This window comes from Schistocerca cancellata, chromosome 1 (genome assembly GCF_023864275.1).
Source record: "Schistocerca cancellata isolate TAMUIC-IGC-003103 chromosome 1, iqSchCanc2.1, whole genome shotgun sequence".
NCBI lineage: Eukaryota > Metazoa > Arthropoda > Insecta > Orthoptera > Acrididae > Schistocerca > Schistocerca cancellata.
This window is the reverse complement of record NC_064626.1, coordinates 489,421,962-489,436,544: the sequence shown is the minus strand read 5'-3', so window position 1 is coordinate 489,436,544 and position 14,583 is coordinate 489,421,962. Positions and strand designations below refer to the sequence as shown.

Genomic DNA, 14,583 nt, shown 5'->3' with positions numbered 1-14,583 from the left:
TCCTCTTAGGTAAGATAAAGTCCCCCACCTGCTGGAAATAAGCATACTACAATGTTTACATATGATATCAGTTGTTAAAGAACCTTGTACCCTCTTTGTTACATATTTTCTCTCTTCTGTATATTCCCAGTGACCATCTGAACACATCCATTTCAGTGGTCTCCAACTTCTTCTTCTTATTCTCCACACCCTTCATGTCTCTTTCCCACGCAACAATGAATTTTCAGTTTGAGTTTCATAGATAATGTACAGTTAGGTGATGAAAGTCATGGAACAGTGATGTACACATATACAGATGACAGTCCTATCTTTTACACATGATGTAAAAGGGTAATGCATTGGCAGAGCTTTCATTTGCACTCAGGTGATTCATGTGAAAAGATTTCTGATGTGCTTGAGGATACACAACAGAAATTAACAGACTTTGAACACTGAATGGTACTTGGAGCTAGACACATTAGATATTCCATTTCGGAAATCGTTGGTAAATTCAATATTCTGAGATCCACAGTGTCAAGAGCATTCCAAGAATATCAGCTTTCAGGCATTACCCTCTCACCATGGACACAACAGTGTGCAACAACCTTCACTCAATGACCAAGAGCGGTGGCATTTGTGGAGAGTTGTGAGTGCTAACAGACAAGCAACACTGCATGAAATTACTGCAGAAATCAATGTGGGATGTAAGACGAATGTGTCCTCGTGGAAATTTTGCCGCATTGTCCTAATGGATAGTGCTGCAAAATTTGGCATTCATAGTCTTTGGCAGCAGATACAGATGCAAATGCCTTTGCTGACAGCATGACATCATCTGCTGTGTCTCTTCTTTGCTTGTTACCACATCAGTTTGACCCTAGGCAGCTGGAAGACCATGGCCTGGACAGATGAGTTCCAATTTGAGGTGGTGAAAGATGATAGTAAGGTTCAAGTGTGATGCAGACCACACGAAGCCATGGACCCAAATTCTCTGTAAGGCACGTGTAAGATGGTGGTTCTATAATGGTGTCAGCTGTGTTTATTTGGAATGGAGTAGCACCGCTGGTCAGACTGAACCAATCAATGACTGGAAATGGTTAGGTTTGGCTGCTTGGAGACCATTCACACCCATTCATGGACTTCATTTTTTTCAAACAAGAATGGAATTTGCATGGACGCACCATGTAATCAGGCCACAGTTGTTTTCAATTGGTTTGTAGTACATTCTGGACAATATGACAAGATTGTGTGGCCACCCAGATGACCTGACATTAATGTCATCAAACATTTATGGATCATAATAAAGAGGTCAATTTGTGTACAAAATGCTCCACCAGAAACACTTTGTTAATTGTGGGTGGCAACAGGAGCAGCATGGCTCACTATTTCTACAGGAGACTTCCAATGACTTGTTCAGTCCATTCCACATCAAGTTGTTGCACTGTCAGGCAAAAGAAGGACCAACATGATATTGGCAGATATCTCATGACTTTTGTCAACCCAGTGTATTTCTGTTTCTTTACTATTTTGCTATTCCAATGGATTCCATTTAAACAAGAGGTCAGTCCTCTAGCCTAAGTTATCCATTTTCTAATTTCTTGGCCATCTTTATCTGTGGCATCAAATTCTGCTCCTACATATATGTAACTACTGGAAGCTGCAACCTGTTTTGTATCAGGTTGGATGCTATATATTTCTGCTCCTACTGGAAGATATTTTGTTTTCTGGGTGTTAAGTTGTAAGCCATATGACTTGCATTCTTCCTGTAGGTACTTTGACACAATTCTACATCTTGTTGCAGTCACAGATTGATCATCCACAAATTGCTTTCTATAGAAGGAGGTTTACCTGTATCCATACCCATTCCTCTGAATTTCCTTTTGCATTGCTTTAGAGGTTGTACTACATATATTTTAAACAATGTAGGTGATACACAACACCCCTGATGTAAACCCTTGCTCAGAGGAAACTTTAGATATAATCTATTACCAAGTATTATTCTTGATGTTACATTGTATGCAAATTTCAGAGACCCTTTATTAAAGTGTATGATTGATACACAAATCCTGTAATACTTCCCAGAGCCTTTGTATAGTTATAGCATCATATGTCTTAGGAAGGTCTACAAACATTAGATGCATTTCTTGGATGGTATCTCTAAGATAAAAATCCACTTCAGTTGACAGTAATTTTCTTAGATTGTTCCACAAAGGGTTTTGAAGCTGAAAGCTTCATCTTCAGGTGCCACCAACTGCAAACAAGAGTGGAGGGGGGGGGGGGGCTACTAAAGTATGAATATTATGGGTTTGACATACTAAAATGAAAGCTACAGTTGAGGAAAGTGGTGTACTCACATCATTACGGTAACATAAATGTGCAATAGTTGGGCCAGTCAGTCATGGGCAATAACACCCAAGTCAAACAAATCACTGGGATTGAAACAAAAACGCTAACTTAGGAAACAGTGTGGACAGAAATGGACTCAATAATACTGTAAATGAATAACTAAACTCATTTGTGGGGTCAACAGCAACAGCATCAGTGGCAATGAGGTGGGAAACTAAAGTAAATAGCTGCAAAACAGCAGGAATCAGGGGTTGACTGGCCCATCTGCTTACAAAAGTGTAGCCCACATGATCAATACAAAATAAAACTAGTAATATAAGAGTAATAAAATAACTTACAAACATGGGCAATCAGAAAAAATGCCTAACAGCCAGCATGACAGAGTACATCAGATTAAAAATATATATGATAAAAATGAAACTAAAAGACTGGTTAAGGATGAAAAACTGAGCAATAAGACAACAAGAGGTGAGGTGTGGTAGGAGGATGATGCCTGACTGTCAGGTTTGGGCCCATGTATATATGCATCCTTATAGAGCAAAAATATATTAATTTAAAAAGCATACTTAAGCTTAAAATGATAAATGCAACAGGTTAACAATGTTCACATATAAGACAGGACTTCGCTTCCTCACAATACCACACATAATAAGTGAGTATTAATAGGGGCTATAAACTAGGACTAGGGACAGCGATACGGAAATTAAGCCTGTGTGTAGTAGAAGGAATCACTATAGATAGTATGATCCCATAATTATGTGAGTACATCACTTTTCACAATGGTAGCTTTCATTGTAGTATGTCAACCACATAGTACTTATACATTACTAGCTCCTCCTCTTGTTTCAGTTGGTGCACCTGGAGTTGTGGCTTTAAGCTTCAAAACCAGTCATGGAATAAACTAAGAAAATTACTGGCAACTCAAGTGGATTCATATTCTATAAATATGCATCTCAGTTGCAGATTTTCACCAGATCAAATATTCTTGGTTGATATTTGATCTTTTCTATATTACTTTTTTCAAGCAATTTCCAGTGCATATCATACCACCTCTTAACCCTGAGTGCTCTCCTTCCTGTTGATCTTGGTATTGCAACTCCATTAGCTTTGTGAGAATCCTTTCATACAAATGACTCATTGTACTTATCACCAAAATGCCTCAATAATTTGCACAATTTAGTTTACTTCCTTTTCTTGTAAATGGATGATACCCAGGCATCCTTCAACAGATTTGGTGCAAAAGCATCATTTAACTATTTATATATCAGGTCAAAGCTTGAAATAATTTCCATGTTACACACATGATAAGTTGTGCTGTGATTCCTTCTGCACTTTCAGCTCAATTTATTTATTTACTTTTTTTTTTAAATTTGTATACAGCTCTCTCAACAAAACTAAAATCAAGAGGTGTCAGGTCCAGTGAAAAAGAGTACCAAACAATGGGCCTAGCTTGGAGAAAATAAGACATTGAAGAAATTACTAAGATAGCATATGTTTCTAAAATAGTATTTAGAGTTATCAGTTAAACTCAATAATCTGTGAAACTAAAAGCCTTTATGCATACCTATGTATTTAACCCTCAAATTATCACCAATGCAAAAGGAAATGGCCATAAAATTTGCTCTTGCTTAAGGTACCAAAGTTTTCAGCTGTAACAAACATATTTTAAAGACAGCCACAGAGTTTCCCAGCCTCTCATCCTACAGTGGTGTGTATTCTCATTACTACTTTCATGGAAAGTTGTGTCATCACTAGAGACTGTGTTTCCAGCTCTTTTGAGCCAACCAATTTAACATTTCAGCACAAAACACCATGTTAAGCTGTTTCTCTTAATTTTCCACAATCCAACATCTTTCTAATTTAAGATGCAATATTCCCTTAGTATATTCCAAACAGTCATATATGAAATGCCAAACTCAAAACATCCATTCTGGGTCAGTTTTGTAGGGCTGTGAACAGAATTTTGCATGAGTTGCTGCATGACACCATCTGAATGTCGATGTTCTAAGAATCTGGTAAGACATTTTTTACAGCTGGTATCAACTAAACAATAGGGTTACTGGGAAAGTCCCTGCAGTAAGCTGTAAAAGAACCATATTATGACTGTGGCAGAATTTGAATTTTTGAACCAGTCACACAGTGAGCATCCTTGAAACTAGCAAAAACATTGATTTTGACAGTGACATTTCTGGAGATTTCTTGTACTTATCCTACAGTGAAAAATCAAGGATGGAATGTAACAATATTATGGAAAGTTGCTACTTACCATATAGCAGAGATGTTGAGTCACAGACAGGCACAATGAAAACACTTCCAGAAAGTGAGCTTTTGGCCAAAAGGACTTTGTCAAAAATAGACAGCACACACAAACACACTCATAGAAATGTAACTCACACACATGACTACAATCTCTGGCAGCTGAAGCCAGACTGTGAGCAGCAATGCATGATGAGACAGGCAACCAGGTAGTGGAGGTAATGATTTTTCCCATGTTTTTGGGAGTATTTTTGCAATTTTTTTGATGTAATTCTACATTATTTATGTATTTTTACACATTTTTATCCACCACCATGGATCCTTGCTCCTTCCATCTGTGTCAATACAGAAAAGTTTCCTTATCCCCAGACATACATACTGTTCCTGTGTTGCTGCTTCGCTCGTTGAATCACCCCAAATGATCTTACCGTCAGATTACCCATCTCTGGCTCCCATCCATGCTCCCATACAGACCTCCATCTTTTCAGATTCCACCAATCCTTAACCTTCACCAACAAAGTCATTCAGAACCACATCAGTCAGGCACAAACCTCCTTGCAATACCCTCCCTCTATCTGCAAAATTCTCCTGCTGTGCAATACCAAATTCCTGGTTCCCATAACACTCATTGAAACTCTGACCCTTGAGGGACTAGAGCAACATGCACAATGCCACCTCAAAAAGCTCTCCACCCTGCTCATTTCCTACTCCCACCTTGGAATACCACTGTGCACCACCTCTACAACCTCCAAACCTCCCCCATATGCCCTCATAGCTGACAAACCCTGCCTTGCAGACCTACCACGTTTACCCCTCCCTCAAAAACTCTCTTCCACCACCATACAGAATCCAGCAGCTAAACAGATTATTTCCTCCAAAAGCCTTAGCCACACAGAAGTTTCAGTCCTTTCCAAAGGCCTCACCTTTTGCCCTGTTCCCAAATTCAGCCATCTAGATATAACTGACTGGGTTTTAGAAAAGCTGAGAAATCATAAAAAAAACGTGCTAGTTGTTTTTCTGTTCACAAATATTCCACACTTTGACCATAACTTACTTCATAACCCTATCAACACTTATCATAAGGAGATTAGACTTTGATCTTCTATGCGAGATTTCCATTGCCTTATTTGAAAAGCCACAGTCAGTCAAATTGACCACCTCAATCATGTAGGACCTTCTCTCCTTCTCCTGATCCTTACTTTTTCACCACCAATCCTACCAATCAGACTCAACTAGAGACCAAGATCAAACCCTGTCTGACTCAGTTCACTCCTCCAGCCAACCAAGATCCACCTCCACTGCCTCCAAATCACCCCCTGGTAACTTTCTAGAATTAACCTCAAATCTTGCCTCACCATCATTTCCCAAAACCCTCAACATGCAATCTGACCTTACATCCACACCCAAAAATATACCTGATCTTATAATCCTACCTGCTGACAAAGGCTCTACTATGTTATTTTGAATTGCAAGGATTACATGGCAGAAAGATTCTGCCAGCTGTCAGATTCATACACCTACAAACTCTACCACAGTGACCCCATTTCAGATATCTAGCAGGATCTCTAGTCTCACCTCAAATCTTTAGTCTCATTCCACAACCTCTCCCCAGAGACCATCTTTCTCCTCACCTCTACCACTCTCTGTACTCCTACCTTCTACATGCTTCCTAAAGTACATAAACCTGATGACGCGGGATGCCCCATTATGGTTGGTTACTGTGCCTTGACTCTCGTAGACCAACATCTTCAGCCTATAACCTGAAATCTATCCTCCTATATAAAAGATACCAACCATTTCCTCCACTGACTATCCACAGTTACTGTTCATTTACCACATGGTGCCCTGCTTGTCACTATTTATGCCACCTCTCTTTACACTAACTTCCCTAACGCCCATGGTCTTATCACTATTGAACATTATCTTTCCCAATGCCTGACAGATTCCAAACCAACTACCTCCTTCCTAGTCACCATGGTTAACTATACCTTGTCCACAATTACTTCTCCCTTGAAGGCATTATCTATAGACAATTCCAGATATGGCTATGGGTACCCTCATGACACTGTGCTATGTCAACCTATTCATGGGCCATCTAGAGGAATCCTTCCTAAACACCCAGAATCCCAAACCCCTCACCTGGTCCAGATTCATTGATGAGATCTTTGTGATCTGGATCGAGGGTGAGGACACCCTAGCCACATTCCCCATTTGCTTCAACTGGTCTTACTTAACAAGCCACCTTCCTAGCTGTTGACCTCCACCTCAAAGATTGCTGCATCAGTACATCTGTCCAATTCATAACTAACAACCATCAGCAATACCTCCACTTTGACAGCTGCCCCTTCCACACAACCTAGCCACCTGTGGCTGTCATACCTATAGTGATGAGCAGTCCCTCTTCAAATGTACAGAACGTCTCACTGAGACATTCACAGACTGTAATTACCCTTCCAACTTTGTACAAAAACAGATCTCAGATGCCTTTCCTATAGGAAAGATAAGGAAAACCATCATAAATACATAAAAAATGATTGAAAATGTGCATGGTCTGATATATAACAGAAGGAAAAGCGACCGACTAACCTTATCTTTCCTGTCAGCCTCCACCCTAGTGACACTCTACCACTCAGGACTGGAGGAACTGGACTACGTTCTCCACCACTACCTCTCGTCATGTCCTGTAATTTGAAATGTCTTACTCACTATCCTTCCCACCCCTGCCCACTAAACCTACACAGTATCCTTGCCCATCCTTACACAACCTCTGCTCCCAGCACCTTGCCTCATGGCTCTTTCCAAGTAATACATAGATGCAAGATCTGCCCCATACATCCTCCTGCCACCACCTACTCCAGCCCAGTCACAGACATCACCTACCCCATCAAAGGCATGGCTACCTGTGAAACCAGTCATGTGATCTACAAGCTAAGTTGCAACCACTGTGCTGCATTATGTGTGGGCATGACAACAAACAAGCTGTCTGTCTGCATGAATGGCCACCGACAAACTGGCAGAGAAGCAACTGGACCACCACGTTGCTGAGCACACCATCCAATGCAACGTTCTTCATTTCAGTGACTACTTCTCAACCTATGCCAACAGGATTCTTCCCACCAACACCAGCTTTTCTCAGTTGCAGGATGGAAATCCTCCCTGCAATATATCCTACACTCCCATAACCTTCCTGGCCTCAAACTTTGTCAGACGTTGTCCTAACCCTCTAGCCCCTTTCCTGTTCCCATTCCAGCACTAGACATCCCTCTATACCACCAATGCACCCACAGTCCTCCTTTCCCAATCCCCCACCTCCCTTGCCCTCAGTCTAACCTTCCAATGGCATATAGCTGCCTTAAACTCTCTCCACATCATTCTTTACACTACCACAAGCAGCACTTTACTGTTCCCCACCCTTATCCTGTGATCCCTTCTCCTTGCCCCATCCTCCACCTTAACCCCACCACCTGATTGCCTCTCCCATGATGTGATGGTACTTGCAGTCTGGCTTCAGCTGCCAGAGACTGTGGTCATGTGTGTATGAGTTCGGTTTGCATGAGAGAGAGAGAGAGAGAGGGAGAGAGAGAGAGAGAGAGAGAGTGTGTGTGTGTGTGTGTGTTGTGTGTGTGTGTGTGTGTGTGTGTGTGTGTGTGTGTGTGTGTGTGTTACCTGTTTACAAAGAAGGCCTTTATGGCCAAAAGCTCACTTTCTGACAGTCTTTTTGATGTCCCTATCTGTGACTCAGCATCTCCACTATATGGTGAGCAGCAACTATCCTTTTCTTGTGCTTATCCACTATGTAACTCAAAAAGTGATGTAATTTTGTAAATAATGGTGAAAGTACCAGGTTTGTGAGACACCACAATAAATTTAAACAAAACTAAATAATTAGAAAGCCATTCCATATTTTGTTAGAAATTTGATACACCACAATAATAGTTACTGATTCTGACTTTATCAATTATCTCACTTTCCACATTACCAAATCTCTGTGATGTTGACTGTTTCTATTGCATTTGCAGTATATGTTTCTTTTTCTGTTGCTTTTATTTTTTAAATTTTTTCTGGTACAATTCTTAGAAGGTATTGCACTAGACAGTGGAACAAATGGCATGATTATTTTTATGGTGAGTATTAACAGATTCTCTATACAAATGTAGTGAATAAAATCTTTTAATTTATATTACCAACAGTTAATTTTTTCTCACTGGTCTGTTTTCATGAACATATATTTCCAGTTTATCTGAATTATGTATGTGGCAATAGTGAGTCAAGCTGAAGTTTCAAGTTTGATATCTTTGTATTGTCTTGGATGCCTTAGGCTGGAGCAACAGCAGTGGTCATGCTAGATGCACATCAGGGCCTCATCAAGACTGATTAGACATTCTTCCCTTTCTGTTCAGTGCTCACTTGCTTTGGGTGCAAAACTTGGTGTGTTGTATGGTAGATCATACACAGAATGCTTCTAAGTTATAACATTTGCAGGATTTGTATTTGGTGACACAAACTATATTAACCACATTCAGCAAAAATACATGGTATACTTATAATGATCATTTTCTGCTGAGTAGATCTTTGACCAGGAGCCCCCTTCCAGGTTAATCCTTCCCTCTGTTTGCACCCATCATGTGTATTGTAAAAATGACACACTAGAAAGACACAACCATCAGTCATATGGTATCTCAGTCCCTGATATTCTGGAGGAAAGAGTTCCCTCTCTTGTCCCCTTAAACTTCTTGACTGCACAATCCCAGGTATCACAAAGCTTCTATGTTCTAGTCTTTCAGTGCTTACAGCTTATGATATCTGAAAAGAACTTCTACACTTTTTGTCTCTGTACTTCCAAGCCCACAACTTCTCATATCTCAATCTCCAGGGAACCAAAATCAGTGAAATGGCAGGAGGCTATACAGGAAGTATCATGGCAATGTACAACTAATGTTACCGCTTAAACCACTGTGTAATCTTAAAATCAGGCTCCAGAAGATTAACAGTGATGTAATCTGTAGAATGACAACAACAACCTACTCTGTGTTTACGTCAACAGATATAATTCCACTAAGAGAAATATTTGGCTGATCCCCATATGGGACAACCATAACAATGTGTGCAGCCTGTTGAAATAAATTTCTTATAGCTCTTTGATAAAAACTTTGGTTTGGTGTAAGGCAGGGCTTCACAAATAATTTTGAGTGTAGTACAGTAGTTGACACTTGTAAGCTTGATAATTAACATGATTACATTGAAAGCATTATTCATGTGGAAAAATTAATGGCCATGCAGATTCTATTGCAATGGATTATGTCATTTTATCTATGCATGGTTCATTGTTTAACTGCATGTTAGCAGCAGTCTAGTGCTGCTTAGTACCTTTTGTGTTTGTAGACTGAGTGTGTAGTTTTTTAAATAAAATCATATTAAATTTTAACTTTTACTCTCTTTCTACTTACAGCTACAGTTATTATGTTGTAGTTAGACAACTATATCCTCTACTAAACTATGTTGGGTAAAAATATAATGAAATACATTGTACTACTTTTTTACAAGTACATTTAAAAAGTAGTGGAACAAGTTCCATTACATATTGTTTATTTAGCTGCTTCTCAGCATGTTATATTAGATTTCTTTGAAATTTGGATTAGTTTAGACTTCTTTGATATTTGGAGCAGTTTTAGCTATTATGAGCCACTGGTCTGTCTTACTCATGCCTTTGAACATTTTTATTTTAATTTAGAAGTTAGGAACAAAAACATATGCAATTCTGTGTTCTGTTCGTGAGCACATTGTAATAATGTTGATGATTCATCATTACAGATGGTATGTTTCTCTCTGAGGTTTACCTTGATAGTTGCCATATATTTTGATCTATCTATGTTATCTATACTGACTGGTTCATGACTGAAACTTCCTAGCAGATCAAAACTGTGTGCCAGACCGAGACTCGAACTTGGGACCTTTGCCTTTCGTGGGCAAGTGGTAGAGCACTTGCCTGCGAATGGCAAAGGCCCTGAGTTCGAGTCTCGGTCCGGCACACAGTTTTGATCTCCCAGGGAGTTTTATATCAGCACACACTCCGCCGCAGAGTGAAAATCTCATTCTGGTTCATGACTGTTTTACATGGTACATTTTATTCAGTAAGACACTAATGAAATTGTGAGAGAAGGTGATTGCGAGTAGACAAATTCTTTATGTGTGTTTCACGTTGTTAATCTTTTCTGATCTCTCTGAGAGTCTGTTCATGAGCAGCAATGTGATATTTACTGTATTCAATAAAAAATGGTCAGCAGTTAATGCAATTTAAAACTTTTGTTTCATGTCTGTTGAGTAATATCAGAAACCTCTCACACCAAACCTGCAAGACTAAACTCATGCGTAATAAAATTCCCTAATGTAAGTATCTATGCCAACCACAGCTATGGATGACAGAGAAATTGAAGTAGGTGATGATATTAGTTAACTGTAAAATATATCATAATTGGAGATGGATACAGTTTTCAGTGAAGATAGGTTGCATAAAATAATGGGTGTTTACTTTGGGCAGGGACAAAGATTCATAGAGTTCTGTGCTCAGTGTGAGTTAGTCACTCCCTTAAGAAATAAGTGTACAGGAAAGATTCCAGAGAATCAAAGAAGGCATCAGATTGTAAGTCTGTTCACATGGTATTCTATGCCCTGTAGCTATTCTGGCACTCCATGTGGATGTTCTTCATGTTGTGAAAGTTCATTATGAACATATGGGAAGTAATGTACACCACACTCCCATAATTAATTTTTGATTTCTTCTTGTTAATTTCCAATCAATGTCACTGTTTGATGATAAGCTTTGTCAAAAGCAATAGTTTCAATAAATGTATCAGGTGGACAAATTCATTTAAATACTCAATATGACACAGTTCATTTATGGCAGATTAATACTCAAATTCACACTACCTAGATAAGTAATATGCTTTTCTGATGGCCAAATTACTCATTAGGTAACACTGTGATAAGTGAACATGAATCAACTGACAGGTAGCAACACATAAATGGACTGGCTGATTATGTGATGTTAATGAGCCGACTAAGAGCAGCACAGAGGGGTTTACAATTTAACTATTAGATGCTGACTGACTTTACATATTGTCCTGCACACCTAACGCAAATTATAGCAAAGGTAGGGCATACAAAATTACTACAGATAAAAGAACAATTCTCTTTAACTACAAGACACATCTGAGGCAAAATCATAAGTACTATCTTATGGAAATTATTTCTTATTCCACAGAGATTCACAGAGCCCACCAAAAGTTGTTAAAGGTGAAATTTTTCAAACTGAAAAACATAAGCTAATGCTATATGATGGAAAGTGAGTATTTTTGGTATCTGAAAATGGGAGGAAAAATGTATTGAAAAGTTGGAAACAATACTTGGAGAATGGAGAAGCTTTGTAGCAACCCAGAACAAATTACACCAATCAAAAAATGAGAACAAGGTGCAAGAAGTTGATAGGAGAGATTTAATATGTATTTATGAATACCCAAAAGCTATGAACAAAATCATAAGGAGCAAATTCCCATGCATTGAAGGAACACCAACAGAATTCTCGGAGCAAAATGCAAAGTGAGAACTTTCCAAGCTCATGAATGGATGTTATGTGGCTCAGCATTGTTTTCCATAAGATTTTGAAAAGATTGTTGTTATTAGGTTCTTGAATAAATCAAGAGCAGATAGATGTGAAAATTAATGAAATGTCACATGCATCAAAAATACCCACAAATGTACTGCATCAAAAATGGAAGAGAAAAGTATTTTAGGAAAAAATCAGTTTGGCTTTAGCAGAAGAGGAAGCACTTGAAAGCAATTTTAGTACTGGGCCTGTGATGATACTTCTCCACACAATGGCCTTTGCACTCTGGCCCTATTCCATATTTGCCTAATTCACTACAGCCCTCTGCTAATGTAGCAAGTTTCTTTCTTAGTGTGCACACCTCTGCTGAAAGCTCTCGCATCTGCCATGCAGCTGGAGGTCTGTCTTCTAAAATAGCTCCATACCTAGCTGCTCTTTCACCAGCCCCACCTTGTCCACAATTTGGATCTTCCCTTCCTAGTGACATCAGATTTTAATCTGGCACATGTGCTATGGTGGATATGCAACATGATGAGACAGCTTTTATCCAAGATCGTCATTGCAAAGTATTGACATTCACCCACTCTGTGTAACATTTACTCTTGCAACACAGCTTGAAATGTAAAACAGTGCTTCCCATTTCAAGACATTCCCTCTGACTGGCAAGCATTTGTGCCCACGTAGGTACCAACCAAGTATCAAGCTCCTGCCCATCATGGCCAATTGGCTAATTTAATAACTGTGTCTGTTACCTTGATTCTTGCCCTTGCCATTTTTAACATAAGAGACATTCAGTTCCGTGTCCCCTGTTGGTGAAAATTGTGTTCGTGGTGGTGAATACTGTGCCAAGGCAGTGATTTTGTTCTGTGTCCCCTACTCATGTGGAACACGGTTAGAGCATTTATATTTAGAGAGTCAGAACTAAGAACACAAGGTAACCACTAAATTTTGGTTATGTGAAAAATAACACAAATGTAATGGCTGTGAATTCAGTTAAATACTTAGTAATTACAATTATGAATAACTTAACTTGGAACAACCACATAGATAATTTTGCGGTGAAAGTTAAACAAAGGTGATAATTTATTGGCAGAAGACTTAGTACATGCAACAGGTCTGCTAAACAGACTGCCTACACTAAACTTTTTTGTGCTCCTCTGAAGTATTGCTGTGTGGTGTGGAATTTGCATCAGATAGGATCAATCGAGGACATTGAAATAGTTCAAAGAAGGGCAGGTTGTTTTGCATCATCAGGAAATAGGAGAGAGGGAGCCACAGATATAATACTTGAATTGGGGTTTGGGGTGACAGTAATTAAAATAAAGGCATTTTTCTTTGCGGCAAGATCTTCTCATGAAATTTCAATCATGAACTTTCTCCACTGAATGCAAAATATTTTGCTGGTGCCCAATTACATAGGGAGAAATGGTTATAAGAGAAATTAGAATTTCCATGGAAAGATTTAAACATTTGTTTTTCCCATGCACTGTTCATCTGCATAGACATGGATACTCTGAAAACTACATTTAAGTGCCTGGCAGAGGATCATGGAACCAGCTTCACAATTCTCTATTATTCCAATCTTGTATAATGCACAGGAGAAACGAATACATATCTTCTCGTGAGAGCTCTGATTTCCCATATTTTATTATGGTGATCATTTCTTCCTATGTAGGTCAGCATCAACAAAATATTTTTGCATTTCTAGGAGAAGTCAGTTATTGAAATTTCATGAGAAGATTCTGCCGCAACGAAAAATGCCTTTGTTTAAATGAGTCCACCACATCTCCTGTATCATTTCAGTGACACTCTCTCCCCTATTTCATGATAGTACAAAATCTGCTGCCCTCCACTGAACTTCTTTGATATACTCCATCAATCATATCTGGTAAGGATCCCACACCTCGCAGCAGTATTCTAAAAGAGGACGGACAAGCATAGAGTAGGCAGTCTCTTTAGTAGATCTGTTACATTTTCTAAGTGTCCTGCCAATAAAATGCAGTCTTTGGTTAGCTTTCCCCACAACATTTTCTATGTGTTCCTTCCAATTTAAGTTGTTTTTAATCGTAATTCCTTGGTATGTAGTTGAATTTGTGGCCTTTAGATTTGACGGATTTATTGTGTAACTGAAGTTTAATGAATTCCTTTTAGCACTCATGTGGATGACCTCACACTTTTTGTTATTTAGGGTCAATTGCCAATTTTCACACCATACAGATATCTTTTCTAAATCATTTAGCAATTTGTTTTGATCATCTATTGACTTTACTAATCAATGAATGACAGTTTCATCTGCAAATTACTTATGACTTCAGCAGTTTGGTCCCATAGGAACTTACCACCACTACCACGATCTGCAGACAACTTAAGACTGCTGCTCCAATTGTCTCCCAAATCATTTA

The 14,583-nt window shown here is 38.9% G+C and overlaps 1 protein-coding gene across 1 annotated transcript in view; it reads left to right on the top strand.

Annotated features, from left to right (window-relative positions):
- Window positions 1–14,583, top strand: part of LOC126177811 (potassium voltage-gated channel subfamily H member 8) — a 475,984-nt gene that overhangs the window by 368,773 nt on the left and 92,628 nt on the right. The gene's annotated exons all lie outside the window — the stretch shown is intronic.